The sequence below is a fragment of the Notamacropus eugenii genome, chromosome 7, assembly GCF_028372415.1.
Source record: "Notamacropus eugenii isolate mMacEug1 chromosome 7, mMacEug1.pri_v2, whole genome shotgun sequence".
NCBI lineage: Eukaryota > Metazoa > Chordata > Mammalia > Diprotodontia > Macropodidae > Notamacropus > Notamacropus eugenii.
In genome coordinates this window covers 163,423,005-163,437,743 of record NC_092878.1, presented here as the reverse complement: position 1 = coordinate 163,437,743, position 14,739 = coordinate 163,423,005, and the positions used below count along the sequence as shown (strand labels likewise).

General features: G+C 38.9%; 1 long non-coding RNA gene across 1 annotated transcript; it reads left to right on the top strand.

Annotated features, from left to right (window-relative positions):
* Positions 1-400: 400 nt before the first annotated feature.
* LOC140513996 (uncharacterized) lies at positions 401-12,898 on the top strand. The gene is made up of 4 exons (XR_011970424.1): positions 401-647; positions 11,039-11,099; positions 11,186-11,244; positions 12,726-12,898. It is a non-coding gene; the product is annotated as an uncharacterized lncRNA (long non-coding RNA).
* Positions 12,899-14,739: the final 1,841 nt, after the last annotated feature.

Here is a 14,739-nt window from a genome sequence, read left to right as displayed (position 1 = left end):
ATGGCCTATTACCTTCTCTTTAGACTAAAGCAATAGAATAATAAAAAAATGGAAGAATTGAAAGTTAAAAAGAAAGCACATGAGGCTACTGTGGGGAAAAGCTTGATTATTAATTGATACACTCTAATTAAGCAACTTAGTAGATAGAACACTGGGCTTGGAATCAGAAAGACATCCTCATGAGTTCAAATCCAGCCTCAGATACTTACTAGCTGTGTGACCCTGGCAGGCCACTTCACCCTGTTTGCCTCAGTTTCTCATCTATAAAATGAGCTGGAGAAACAGATGGTAAACCACCCCAGTGTCTTTGCCAAGAGAACCCCAAATGAGGTCACAAAGAGTTGGACACAAATGACTCAACAATGACAAATCATACATCAACCACCCATTTGCTCTATCTACAGCCTTTGACACTATTCTGTCTTCCTGGACAATCTCTCCTGTCCTGGTTTTCATGACATGACTTTTTCATGGTTTTCCTTCTATCTTAACCCTTCTTAGTTCCCTTCGCTGGATCTTCATTCAGGTGACAAATGGGATTGTTGCTAAGTGAGGGTGTCCCACAGGACTAGTCCCTCATCTCTTCTCCCTCTGTGCTATTTCACTTGATCTCTTCAGCTCCCGTGGATTAAATGACCTGTATGCAGGTAATGCTCAAATCTAATTAATTCAGCTCTAAGCTCTCTCCTCATCTCCAGGCTCCCATTTCCAACTACATCTTGGACCAGATGTCCCCTAGACAACTTCAACTCAACATATTCAAAACTGAACTCATTGTTTTTTATTGAAACCCTCTTCTCTTCTAAACTAGTGAGGACAACACAATCCTTCCACCCACACAGGCCCATAACCTAAAAACATTCAATCCGAGGAACATCCATTCTATCACTATCACCCTTTACTTATCAAAGGAAGGTAGATTTAGAACTGGTCACCCCTGATGGTCATAGAAGTCATTACTTCAACTCCTTCATTTTACAAATGAGGGAACCAAGGCCCAGGAAGGCTAAGTGACTTGTCATAAAAGCAGTGACAAAGGAAGCATTCGAACACAGGTTTTTTGACACCAAAGGTTCATTTTTTGCACCATAGAGAGTGTAACTACACACAGAGAGTTAATTACATGTTCATTTGCCCCTCAGTTCTGGAACTGGTAGATAGGTGTAATTGGAGTTCAGTTCAGACTTGAGACAGCCAGCGTGGGAGATTTTCATTGTGCTATATTCGTAAGTACAGCATTATAGAGGAAGAGAAAGCAGATAATCTGTTCCCCACATATTCTGAAACTGACTTAAATGGACTCAAACTACCTAAATACTTCTCCTTTGTTAAATGAAACAGTGAGAAGGGATGCTGCCCTTTCATCCCTCTACCCGATATTCTTATTTCTGTCAACTTTCTTAACTCTTCTCTGCTCCAACACCCAACCAAGGAGTTTACCTGCTTTTTCCTCTTCCTGGTGCATCACCAAAAAAAATATCATTTATAATTTCAAGCACTAAACATTAATTGAGCATTTACTGTGTGCCAGACTTTGTACTTAGTGCTAAGAATAAACAGAAAAAGTAAAAAGAGTCCTGGCCCTCAAAGTGTTTGAAGAAAACAGATAAATGAAAACATTTAAGATAAGAATCAAGTAGATGGGCTGCAACTTTAATGAGGCTGGTAGGAGCAGGGGTAATAGGAAAATCCTCCTGAAGGTGGAGAAAGCCAGAGATTCTAAGAGTGGATGACTGGAAGGGAAAGCTTTCAAGGCAGGAAGAACAGAAACAGGAGATATGGTTTTATATTTAAGAAATATGGCTAGATCATAGAGTGCAGTAGAATGTAAAAAGATTGAAAAGAGGTTGGGAGAGGCCTAATTGCAAAAAACTTTAATTGTCCAATCAAAGGTCTTATATGTGATATTGAAAATAAGAGAAAAACACCATCTATTGTGTGTTGAAGGAACACAATTGGACTCCATTTTAGCTATGTCATTTTGGCAGTTCAATGAAAGATAGGTTGGAATAGAGAGAGACTTGAAGTACTAAGACCAATTAGAGAGCTAATGAGGTATTCCAGATAAGAAAGGATGGGGGTCTGAACTGGGCAGTTATATGAGTGAGGAGAAGGTTTATTTGAACAATTTTGTAAAAAAAAAAAATTACAAGATTTGGCAAGTAATGAGTTGAGGAAGGAAGTTGAGTAACGAGGGAAGGATGACACCAGGATTTCAAAGCTGAATGAGTGGAAAGATAATGGTATCCTTAAGAGTAATAAGGAAGTTAGAAAAAAGGAGAGTTAGGAAGAAAAACATGGGCACATTGATTCTGAGATGCCTATAGGACCAGCTTAAGATGCCCAAAAGTTGTTGGAGCTCTCCTGAGTGGTAGGGCTGGTTATAGAGATCTGGAATCATCCTCAGTGGGATGATTGAGCCCATAAACTTATGATGGAAGAAGAAGAGGGTGATTGACAATCTAAAATACTGCATAGTCCTTGGAGTATTTGGCTTGACAAAAGGCTTTTGATTTGAAAAAAAGCAAAGATCATTGATGAATGCGGAGAGCAGAGTTTCAGTTGAATGATATTGTCAGGATCCAAATTGCAGAGGTTTTAGGAGAGAGTGAGAAAAGAGGAAGGAAGATCACCAACTGTGGATAGTTATGTTAAGAAGTTTGGGCTTGCAGGCTTCAGAAAACCTGAAAAGATTTATATGAACTGATACTGAATGAAATGAACAGAACCAGGAAAACATTATACATAGTAACAGCCACAGTGTGCAAGGACTGTTTCTCATAGACTTAGCTCTTGATGCAAAATGTCATCCACATCCAGAGAAAGAACTATGGAATCAGAACACAGAATGAAGCAGATTATTTTCTCTTGTGTTATGTTTTGCTTTGGTTTGATTTTTCTCATGGTTTCTCCCATTCGTTTTAATTCTTCTATGCAACATGACTCATGTGAAAATGTGTTTAGTAAGAATGTGTGTGGAGAACCCATATAAGATTGCATGCCATCTCGGGGAGGGGGGATGGGAGGGTAGAAAATTCAAAACTTATGGAAGTGATTGTTGAAGACTGAAAGCAAATAAATTAATTAAAAATAAATAAATAAAAGAAGTTTAGTCTTGAAAGGAAGAAGAGATATATGATGATAACTGGTGGGTCTGGTTCCATCTAGTGAGGATATTTTTAAGGATGAGGAATACTAGAGTATGTTTATAGACAGCAGGGAGGAGTCAATATATAGGAAGAGACTGATGATAAGAAAAAGTAAGGGCTATAGAGAGTCAGGATTGTTATGTTGGAAAAGTCAGGTCTGGATGTAAAGAAAAATAGAACACTTAAAAGAATTTAAACTAATAATTAATGAAATGATCTGTCTCAGTCCCTGAAAACAGATGATCACTTCCGTCTCATTAGAGGAGAGGAGGATAGAGATTGGCTGAAGGCAAAAGGGATAAAGGGAGAAGGCAGAAGGATAAAGTTGGAGGATTTGCATAGGTTTTCAGAGGAAGTTGCTTCATTGGTTGGTTGATGTTGTTGATTTTCCTTGTTTCAAAGGAGGGTTCAGCGGTGATGGTGGTGGGAGAGGGAAATAATTGTCATGGTAAAAATAAAAAGGCAGCAAAAAGACGTTATTTTTTAAATCTATGCAAATTTCTAAGCCACAGATTCAAGGAAAACACAAATAATACTATCATTCTTTGTTTATTTCCACTCAGCCTTAGATGTATGTAATATTACAGATTACACATTTACCTCATTTTAAAAGGTCTTAATAAAAATTGGAGCCATAATCAGGGTAATATTACTGGGACTTTGCCCTAGGGTGCCCAATTTAGATATCTCTAGTATGATTTGCATTCCTTGGTATTCTAGAAACAATAGAGCTTAATACCTAGTTAGCAAGAATTTGTTATAATAGTATACAACTAAATGTTCACTTGTGACCTACTGCAGCCCTTCCCAGACTTTTCCCCTTTCCCAGTAACAGCTCTTGTCCATGGGGGCTTAGAGGTTCCATTTCCTTCATGTGGGATGAATACAGTTTAGTGTTGTTCCAGATGTGAAAATTCTTACCTAAAGCTTTAATTCTCATTAATACTTTGCCTACACAATTTGTAGATCTGGACTTAAAAATCTAATGATGAATTCCTCAAATTTGATTTTCTCATCACAATACCTTCAGTGATTTAGACCTGATTATCATGTCATAGATAGCATCCCTCCCAATCATTTGCCCAATCTGTACTTGAACAGGCAGCTTAAGTTGCCAAAGGGCAGCTTGCTAATTCTCCCCTCATAGTCTATGATCAGCTAACTCTGGGGATGGAGTTTCTAATACTACATCTCAATCATCATCTGGTGTATTCTCCCCAATATTAACTGCCAGTTGATATCAATGAACTTTTACAAAATGATATTTACTAAGAAAGTATAGCAATGTTAGAATTTGCAAATGAGGGATACGCCGTCCCTTTTACACAGGATTCCTGGGAAGAGCGAGCTCAAAATTAGAGTGGTTATAACAAAATACCCTCCTCCCCACCCAATTGAGGGGAGGGTAGAATTTATTCATGGCCCTGGGATTCTTTTTCTCCAAGGAGGACTTGGAATCCTCATCCAGTTCACTTCTAGGTGTGATATATCCAAAGGATGTCTTTCCCTTGATTAACTGGCCTATTTTCTTCTAGGCTATTGTTTCAATTCACTACTGAAGTGGGTAAAGCAATCTGCTAAGCTGCTGCACTGCCTCAACCTCAAACTCAGTTATTGATGCCACTGAAAGCAGAAACTGAGTTATCAGGTGGACCTCAGATGCTTTGAATGGATTTCCCAGTCTCGCTGGGTGTATGGGGGCTCCCAATGTTGAATCTTCTAATCTTACCAGTCACCTAGACCTTCTGTTATCGGAATATTTTCTGTTGTCTAACCTTTATTTTCAAAGAGGACCAATGATGTTATGAGTTGATATCTTGACTTGCAAGTGAATTTGATTTAAGTGAGGCAGAGTTGTACAAAGTCATCGGCCTCACTCTCTCTTCCAGAATCACTGAAGTTCAGTGGCAAGACAAAAGTTGGGATGATAGGAAATGGCTCAGAATTCAGTGCATGATCTTGGTGGCTGACCTTGGTGTCTTTATATATAGATAGCTATAGATATAGATACTACTTAGGAAATATATTATTAAATTATATTAATTATTTACTTGTAATATATAAACTATGTATTTTTAATATAGCAGAACATATTAATCATATAATTTACACTAATTATATATAATATACTATCTCTGTGCATATACAGATATATATGTGCATATACATTTCTCTGTGCATATATATATCTGCATGCATACATACATACATACATACATACATATATATCTATATATATATATTACAAATTGAGAAACTGGGGGCTGAGTGCTACTCATTGTCACCTAGCTAGAAAGTAACGGGATTTTCAACTTCAGATGTCTCTTGACTCTAAATCCAGTACTTTTTCTCATATAGCATGTTTCTTACACAAAGATTATATTAGATGCTAGAAGTATATTGTTGTGGCTACTTGAGGATTAGTCTTACTTGGCATTTGTACTTCCCCCAGCACCAGGCATATGGGCACGTGGTTTGCTCTTAACACTTGTTGTTACTAATGCTGATAATTTGTTCTTCAAGTTAAGAAAACTACAAATGAGAAGAGATATTCCTAAAACTGTGTGACCTCTTGGAAACAAAAAGATATAATGTTTGTTGTGTAATCAAATTATTGTCATTGGGTGCTGTTCTTTTGAGTCCATCTGTCCAGGGCCATGATAGATTGGCAGCTATTTTTTAAGAAACCAGCATTATCTACAATGACAAGTGGAAGGTCATAGAATTTTTTTTTAAACAATAAACAAAGTCTGTTAAGGGAAGAACACTCCAGGAGCCGCACACAAGCAAGCCTGAGCTGGGGAGACCATCCCCAGATGTGAAGGACATGACATTAACCAGGCCCAGGTTAGCAAGCTATTTAACTCACATTACAAACAGACCTTTTCTTCCTTTACACATTGACCCTCAGATGAATTTTACTTAGTCCTCCAAAGGCTATTACTGATATTCTGAAGTCACATTTTGAGGTATGGTATGTATATCATAGTTAACACATTTTTTTCCTTTTATTGCATGAAATCGAAATATTCATTAAAATGTCCAACTGCTGTAATGGAAGTCCTCCAAAATAGTGTATACCATTTCCTTAGGTCTATGTTGAAGGCTTGTGTTGGCTTTCAGATGGAGTGGGTGTTTAGTCTGCTCATTAAAAACATTTAGAAACTTTAAAGTGAATATGTTTACCCCCAAAGATATCCTTGGCTATTGAAGTGTTCTTTTATCTGTGAAACAAGTTCAGACTCGGTGTAATTTCCTCTTTTGATCTTGCATCTGTGGGTTATCAGCAAAGCTTGTAGCCTGGAGATTCTTTATGGATGCTTGGGATAATATAAAGATTAACTTCATCCTGCGATGGGTTTCAAAGCCTGGTACAGGTCTTCCCTAACCACTTTGGTAGTTGGTAAAGGTCAGCCTAGGGCAGGGTCCTGAAGGAAAGCAGCTGCCTTCCCACATGCAAGCTGAAATAGCAAAAAGAAATCCAGCTGGAGGCAATGTAAGATAGGCATGGCCCAAAGGGCAGAGGGCAGAGATGTGCACATAGATTTGGGAGCCATATACATGCAGATGGTAGTTGAACATTTAGGAGGAGATGGTTTCTGAATTCCAAATCAGAGAACCTAAGTTTCTTTACAAATTTTACCTATTAACTCCCCATGTGAGTAACTCTGGGTCTCCCTTTCTTCCCTAAAATGAATCACTTGGATGAAATCCTTTCTGAGGGTCCCTTCATAAGATCTATCATCTTATGAGTACCAAGTGTTAATTTTGGAGAATCTCAGTCCTTGAGTCAACAGTAATGGTGGTGTGGCAGGAGTCTAGAGTCCAAAGAACTTTGTATTAAGAGTTAGTATGCACACTTTTAAGTTCTGGGTGTAGAACTAAGTAATTATGTGGCCTTAAGCAAGTATTTTATGTCCAGCAGACACAATTTTATAATTTTCTAAATGAACAGATAAGTCTAGATCATAAGGTACTCTAGGGATAATCTATAAGACCCTCTTTACAAATAAGGAAACTGAGGTCCAGAGACATGAAATGACTTACTTCACTCAGGTAATAAGCAATATCAACAGAATTTGAATGCATACCCTCCACCCTGCACCATATTTCCTACCCTAAGACCTATTTAACTTCCATGATTCTTTGCAGTTCCACTCCAAAGAGAAGTAATCTGTTCTCAGGTGCCTCTTTAGTGATAGCCAACAAGATATTAAGCTGCTAATTCTATCACGTTCCATTGTACTTGTCAAGACGTATATTTTGGTATTTAAGTCCTCCAGAAAATGTAAGTAATAAATCCAACCAACCAAATCACTGCCACGTTGAAATATAAAAGCAAAGCCAAAGTAAAAGATTTATTGTGTTAAAGTGAATATAAAACAATTGTCATGTTAAAATACCACCGACTTCACCAATAGATCAAAATCAGTTATGGTTTTGTTAGTGTTACACTGAGGCTGTAAATTATACAGAAATGGGAGAGACAGCTAGCCCAGAGTACAGACTGTTACAAGGGTGGTTATTGACCATTTAGAGGGGAAAGCAGTGATTAAAAACAAAAATAACAAAACCATGGCTTCATCCAAAAAAGAGCAGAGGCCAGACCCTTTTTGACAGAGTTACTGAAGTGAGAAGTGGGGAGAATGTTGGGGATGCAGGCTGCTTTGGTTTTAGCAGAGTTTTGGGCAAGTGTCTTATATTGTTCATATGAAAAAGCTTGAGAGATGCTGACTAGATATTTAGATATAGACAGAACTGACCAGATGGCCAGACTTAAAGAGCAGTTGTTTATGGCTCTGTGTCAGTGGGGCAGGAAGCCCCTAGTGGAGTAGCCCAGGGACTTGTGCAGGACTCTAGGTTGTTTAATATTTTATCAATGACTTGGACACTGGTGCATAGGGATAGGATCCAATTAGGTGCTGATAGGCTGAGTACAGGAATGAAGAGAGGAAGATTCAGTTTAATAAAGATAGATGCAAAGACTTAAACCTGGACCCTGAAAACCCTGACTGCCCCAGTACATGATGGGAAACATCATGAGAAAGCAGTTTCTCTGAAAAAGATCTAGGGGTTATAGTGGACTGCAATTTTAGTGGATTCCCATTTGTGAGTTTCTCCTGGAGCCTCTATTTTGTGGAGAGGTTCAGACAGGCTAGCCTTCACTCCCCTCCCAGCTCTGGCCTTTACTTCCTGGATTTCAAAACAATACTTCAACTGCTATATTATTTTATATCTTCTCTCAGTGCCTAGGTGTCTTTGACTCTAACCCTATGACAATCTCACCCTGGCCCGCTTCTCCCAGCTGGCCCTGAGCCAGCTCCCTTTAGCGAGTTTCTCTGAGAGTATCCACCTGGTCCACCAACTTTTACTTCCTTTCCAACTCTACTCCAGACTTTGTGAACTTCAAAACCAAGTCCCCAAGGTGAGAACCTATATTGCCCCCACTTTGGGGTGTTGTCTACGCCCTTTAGAACTGAAGTTCCTCAAGAGCAGGGAGTGCATCTTTTCTTTTTCTATTTTTACTCCCAAAACTTAGTCCAGTGCCTGGTGCATTAATAAATGCTTGTTTCCTGTTTACTGGTAAAGTAAATATGAGTGTGCAGTATGATATGGCACTCAAACTGGCTAAGGAATTAGGGGAAAAGAAAAATCATGTGTTAAGTATTTATCATTGCATTCATCCTTTGTTGCCAAAGAAGACCATGCCATCAGAGAAATGATGACATGACTTGCACATGACTTTGTTTTGAGTGAGGGAGGGCTGTGCAGGTCACCAGTCTCACTTCTCCAGAGCCTTCTGTATCCAGTGACCTGATATTCCTCAGGATGACTGGAGATGACCCAGGATGCACTGGGAGACCTTGGGCCCTTTAGGCCAAGGTCTTTGCAGGTACTCACTTAGGGTGAGGCAATTTAAGGTAAGCCTTGATGATACAAATACAAATATTAGAAAGTGGGACATTCCTGATACTCAAGGAGCTAAAATTCTAGAAATAAAAGATGAAATATATATGGTAATAAGGGCTAAGGATGGGGTGGTTTAGACTTAATGCATTCTGGGCTCAATCCAATTGAATACAGTCTAATAAGCACTTATTAAGTGCCTACAGCTGAGTGGATAGAATACCGGACGTGGAATCAGAAAGACTCATCTTCCTGCGATAGTTACTAGCTGTTTGACCCTGGTCAAGTCATTTAACTGTTTTTGCCTCAGTTTCCTCATCTATAAAAAAATCTGGGGGAAGAAATGGACAGGAACTTTCCCAAGAAATTGCAAATGGGGTAACAAAGAGTCAGACATGACTGAAATGAATGAACAACAACGTGTGCTAAGCACCATACTAAGTTCTGGGAATACAAAAGAAAGATAGTCCCTGCCCTCAAGAAGGTTATAAAAAATTGGGGTAGGATGGGAATAACACACAAAAGAAGGCAGAAAATAGGGGCATGACAGGGGATGCCTAGTATGGGGACATCTTGTCCTGTGGCACTGAAATCAACCAAAGTAGCAGACACAGCGTAGAATGAGTTTCTGGTCTCTATAAAGGAAGGCATTGGGAGGAATTTATTATTCCACACTCTAGCTATCCAATTAGAATTTGCATTAAGAGAGGTATAGTTTTCAAATAGCTTCTGTTCTGGTCAGAAACTCAGATTATTCCCCTCTCAAACTGATTCTTTTATGAAGGCAAACTAGGCCATCTTTCACCTCAATTCTTACCCAGTTTCTAATTACTGAATAGATGTCACCTCAAATTGTGACCTGGGAAATATTTTAGCTTAAAAAGACCAAGATCTCCCACTGTATCCTGGGCCATCACCAGTTATCCAGACCTATCTTGCCACTGGACTCTGAAGACTCTGGAGGACAGAGTGAGGTTAAAGAGTGCCTCACTCTAATCCAATTCCCTTTCAAGTCAAGATATCATCTTCCTGATGTCATTGGTCATCTTCAAGAATGAAGGATGAACAACATTAAATACTCCCTCTGTACAAAATCAGTTCACTTCTGGACATCACTGAACATTGATGAGCTAGTGAACATCCAGAGGAGAGCAACCAGAGTGGTGAAGGGCATTGAACTGATGGCAGAAGGAATTAAATACATTTAAACCCTAGAGAAGAAAAGACACAGAGAGTGCCATTATAGATATATGTTTCCAGTTATTTGAAGGGATGTCATATCAAGATTAGAGAAATTCAGTCTCTTATACTTGGCAGCAGAGGGCTGAACTGGTGGCAATGGGTAGAAGATGCAAAGAGACAAATTTAGGTTTGATATGGGGGGAGGAAAAAGGAACCAAAGGAAAAAGCAACCTATAAAGGAAATGTACTGCCCCATAAATTAGTAAGTACCCCTCAGTTGAAGATGTCACATAGAAGAAGAATGATCAATTATTTGATACCTTATATTGGGAATTTTTTTCATGGATAAATTGAATTAGATGACCTCTGAGATTCTTTCCATTTCTAAATTTCTGAGATTCTTTTGTAACCTGCCATACAAGGCTCCAAGGTTCTGGGCTCACATGGACTAGCTCCAATCCAAAGGACTGATATCAAGCAGAACAATTTCCACTTTTTAACTTGTTACTTCCTGAAGTTTCACCAAGAAATATTCCTAATCTGAGTGCCTTGGTTTATCCAAATATGGGTAAAAAGAAGTCTCCAGTTACTATAAAGCACTCACGAAACTAAATGTGCATTAGGCACAGGAAAGACTTCATTTTATCCCCACCCCAAGTATTCCAAAGATGCAATGCATTTATGGAAACCCATAAACCAAGAAAAGTACAAAGCATTCAAATGGCTCAAGGGAGCTAGACTTGAGGTGGGTTCCCAGAAGGGCAATCCTGTTATTCTGATGAAACCCCTTTCTCCCACAGGATCAATAACACTTCCTCCAAGACTCATAGTACAAGTCTGTGGTTTAACTTTCCCCAGAAGGTAAATATAATTTGGGAGGTGCTGAAAAAGGAATTTTTTCCCATCATACTTATATGAGTAATTTCCTGTCTTTATTTGCCAATTAGGATGTCATATAAGAAGTACACAGATGATTCTTCATCTTTCTCCAGGAAGAAATGTATGGGTAAATTCCTTTGGCTATTTCTCTCATTCAAGGGTCCAATTCTAGAATTCTCAAACTTAAGAACTCTTCAGTTAGGGCCCAACATGCATAGATATACCTGCTTCTGCTATAAATCTCTTAGTGTCCCAGGTGCTATCACCCCTTGAGTTAGGGAAATCCACTATCAGGTCTCCAATTTCTGTACTTAGAAAAGGAAGAAGAAAAGTAGAAGGCAGACAGAAGCTTAAGATTCAAGAACTCCCCTGTCTGAAGACCTGGTCAAATGTATGTGGCTTGTCATGTGCTTCTGGAAGAAATTACTACTACCTGCTCCTGGGCAGGAGCCCTCTCTCCCACCAGAATGCATGCTCTCTTTACTGTAAACCTGTTTGTCTCTCTCAAGTGAAAAAGAAAATCTGAGAGTTCATTTTTGTAGGGTAATGGAAAGGAGGATAGCTGAATCCTAAGAAGCTAACCATTGGGAGACAGCCCAAATCTCTGAAATCCTATTAGTATAAAAACAGTCAACATGCTTTATAAAGAGGCTCACCTTAAATGTTTCTAGATCAGGGCTTCTTAAACTGTTTCCAATCGAGTTCCCTTTTCGAGATTCCACAGCATTCACTGGCCTTGTGCAGCCTGAGGGCATGCTCAGTGCAAAGTTCACATACTCTGTGTTCAGAACCAAGTCTGCAGGGAAGTTGCATGATGTGACATGGGCAACTGCTGCCAGAAACTCCTAGGATTCATTATACATTTGGTTTTTAATTAATTTTTGGTTGTTGCATATTCAGAAAACTTTTACTGTGGCCAAATTTGGGGGTCACTACCACAGTTTATGAAGTTCTGTGTAGACAAAGGTCTGAACACAGTAATCTCATTAACTTGATTAGAAAATCAACCTGTTTGCTCAGGGAGTCCCCTAAACAACTCTTAAACTGTGATTCCTTAAACTGTTGAAATCTATCTTCTCTGATGTATATTTCCAGATGGCTTTTGTGATTTATAGTGGCTGAAAAAAAGAAAATACTGTATGGCCAAATTTGAGTAATGAACCTTTCCAAACAAAACTAGGCTGGTCCCCAAATGAAAACATACAATCTATCCCTAGATCTGTACTCTAAGTCTACGCAGATCCGCCCAAAGCCTCTGCTCCGCTGGCATGTGTTTGAGAACTCTGGGTGACTTCTGCGCCTTGGAGAAGGATTTCAGTAGAGGAGCAAAGTGTATAGACTTGAAAAAGGGAGCATTAATCACCACTCTGGTGACACCCTTTGCAGTGAGTTTTGTTTAGCATCATCTTTCTTGTCTCAATAGCACATTAGCTGAAGGCATCTGCTTTGGTCCCCAAATTCGGAATGTTCTGAGAAAACAGCCTCACGGCCAAAAGAGCCCAGTGAAAGGCTTTCCAAAGGACAAGTCTAAACAATGTTCCAATGGGAATGAAAACCCAAAGGAATAAGGAAGTGTTGTGAAAGGGGTGCTTTCTCTCCTCTCCATAGGGGCCTTAATTACGGAGTAATCAACAGCCATGGCAGGGTAGCGCAGGAGTGCTGTCCATACAAAATAACACCTTGGACGGGAATGAATTAGAAAGCAATGGACTGGAAATGGTGGCTTTCCAAGCAATCAACAACAACTCGAAAACAAAATAAAAGAACACAAGAGCCTTTCATTTGGTTCAATGTTTTTTAAGTGCTGACCCCCCAAGTCTCAGACAGTATCTGGGTGCCAGCATTGGTGGTTATTGTGTCGATGGGATTTGTATTTTTTCAACTCAATGGAGGAAATGATCCGCGCCAATGAGTAAGTTGGGTCTTATCTGAGAGATGATCCAGAGAGTCCCTGGATATACAGGATGGAGAAACAGCCATCTCCCCTAGAACATTACAAATCATTATGTACTTCAATGGAAAGAGTATGAGACTTGCTCAAACCTCTTTCCAGTCCTTTGAAGCATATTATAGAGAATTTGCTTTTTCTGAATGGTCTAGAAGAATGAACCCTGGTGGAAGTGTAAGAAGAACTAAGGGCAAATTCTAACTCTCGACTTCCTTGTTACTGGTCACTCACCTCTCTGAGCTTCATGTTCAACACAGATTTAAAATAAAGAAAAAATAATAATGCCTGAACTACCTCCCAGTTTCCAAGGTTAGTCCATCTTCTACCTCATGTTTGTCCAAGGTATATAATATCCTACAACTGCATATCAATGTGATTTTACTTTCCTATGTTGATAGCTAAAGCAACTTCTTTTGAGTGATGATGGATCTCATTTATGCAAGGTTTCATGATTTGATTGCATTAAGCAAATTGTCATTAGCAAAGAGGAGCATCTGGAGCCTTCAAGAACCCCTCTTGGAGCGACTAGTGGATAAAGCACTAGCCTTGGGGAGGACCTGTGTTCAAGTTCCACCTCAGACACTTACTAGCTGGGCAAGTCACTTAACTCCACTTGCCTCAAAAAAGAAAACAAAAAAGAATCCTTGCTATATTCTAAATGTCTCCATGAAAGTTGGGAAATCTAAATTACCTTAGGAAATCATATATTACTCTCTTTTTCACTCTACTTGATTTGAATAATTACTGAAATTCTTTGAGGACCTACATGTATTTTTTCAGCCTCACTCTAGCAACACAAATCACAGCCCCTCTGTGCCTCAGTACAAAGTTTCTGAGAGTTCCTATGTCTACAAAATTTGCTATTCTTTATCCATTGTGGAGAGAAATATCTTTAAGTTAGGGCAGTTAGGTGGTGCTATAATGGATAGAGACCTAGGCTTGGAGTCAGGAGTCAGGATCTGAGTTCAGATCTAGCTTCAGACACTTCCTTGTTGTGTGATCCTTGGCAAGTCACTTAAGCCTGTTTGCCTCAGTTTCTTTATCTGTAAAATGATCTGGAGAAAGAAATGGTAATTCACTGTTGTATCTTTGTCAAAACAAAATCCCAAATAGAATCATAAAGAGTCAGATAGGACTGAAATAACTAAACAACAATCTTTAAATTTAATTAGACTGATCTTCAAATGACATAGGTTATTGAGGACATGCTTGAAACTTTGCATATGTCTGCTATCCATGTGACTGTCATGAATCACTCAGCTTTATTAGTCCTTGGTTTCCTAATTGGTAAAATGAAGAGACTGAGCTAGATCATTCTTCAGATCCCCTTTCCTTCTAACTCTACGATCCTATATGACATACCAGAACTTGGTATTTACTGACATAGTTTCTTAAAATAATGTCAATTCCACACCATGATAGGGCATCAGAAAAGAACTTTGATAATTATGAACTTTTAAAAATTCCTAAAAGAAATGTGCGTGGATTTTTTTCAGAGTAAGGTGTGGGAAAGGACTCATCCTCTATTTAATTATAGAATTATAACACTACCAGACACCTCTGAGAAGGAATCCTCTTGACAGTATTCCTAACAAATGGTCATTCAGCCTTTGATTAAAGATTGTCAGTGATGAACAACTTATTGAATCCTACATTCTACTTTTAAATAGCAAA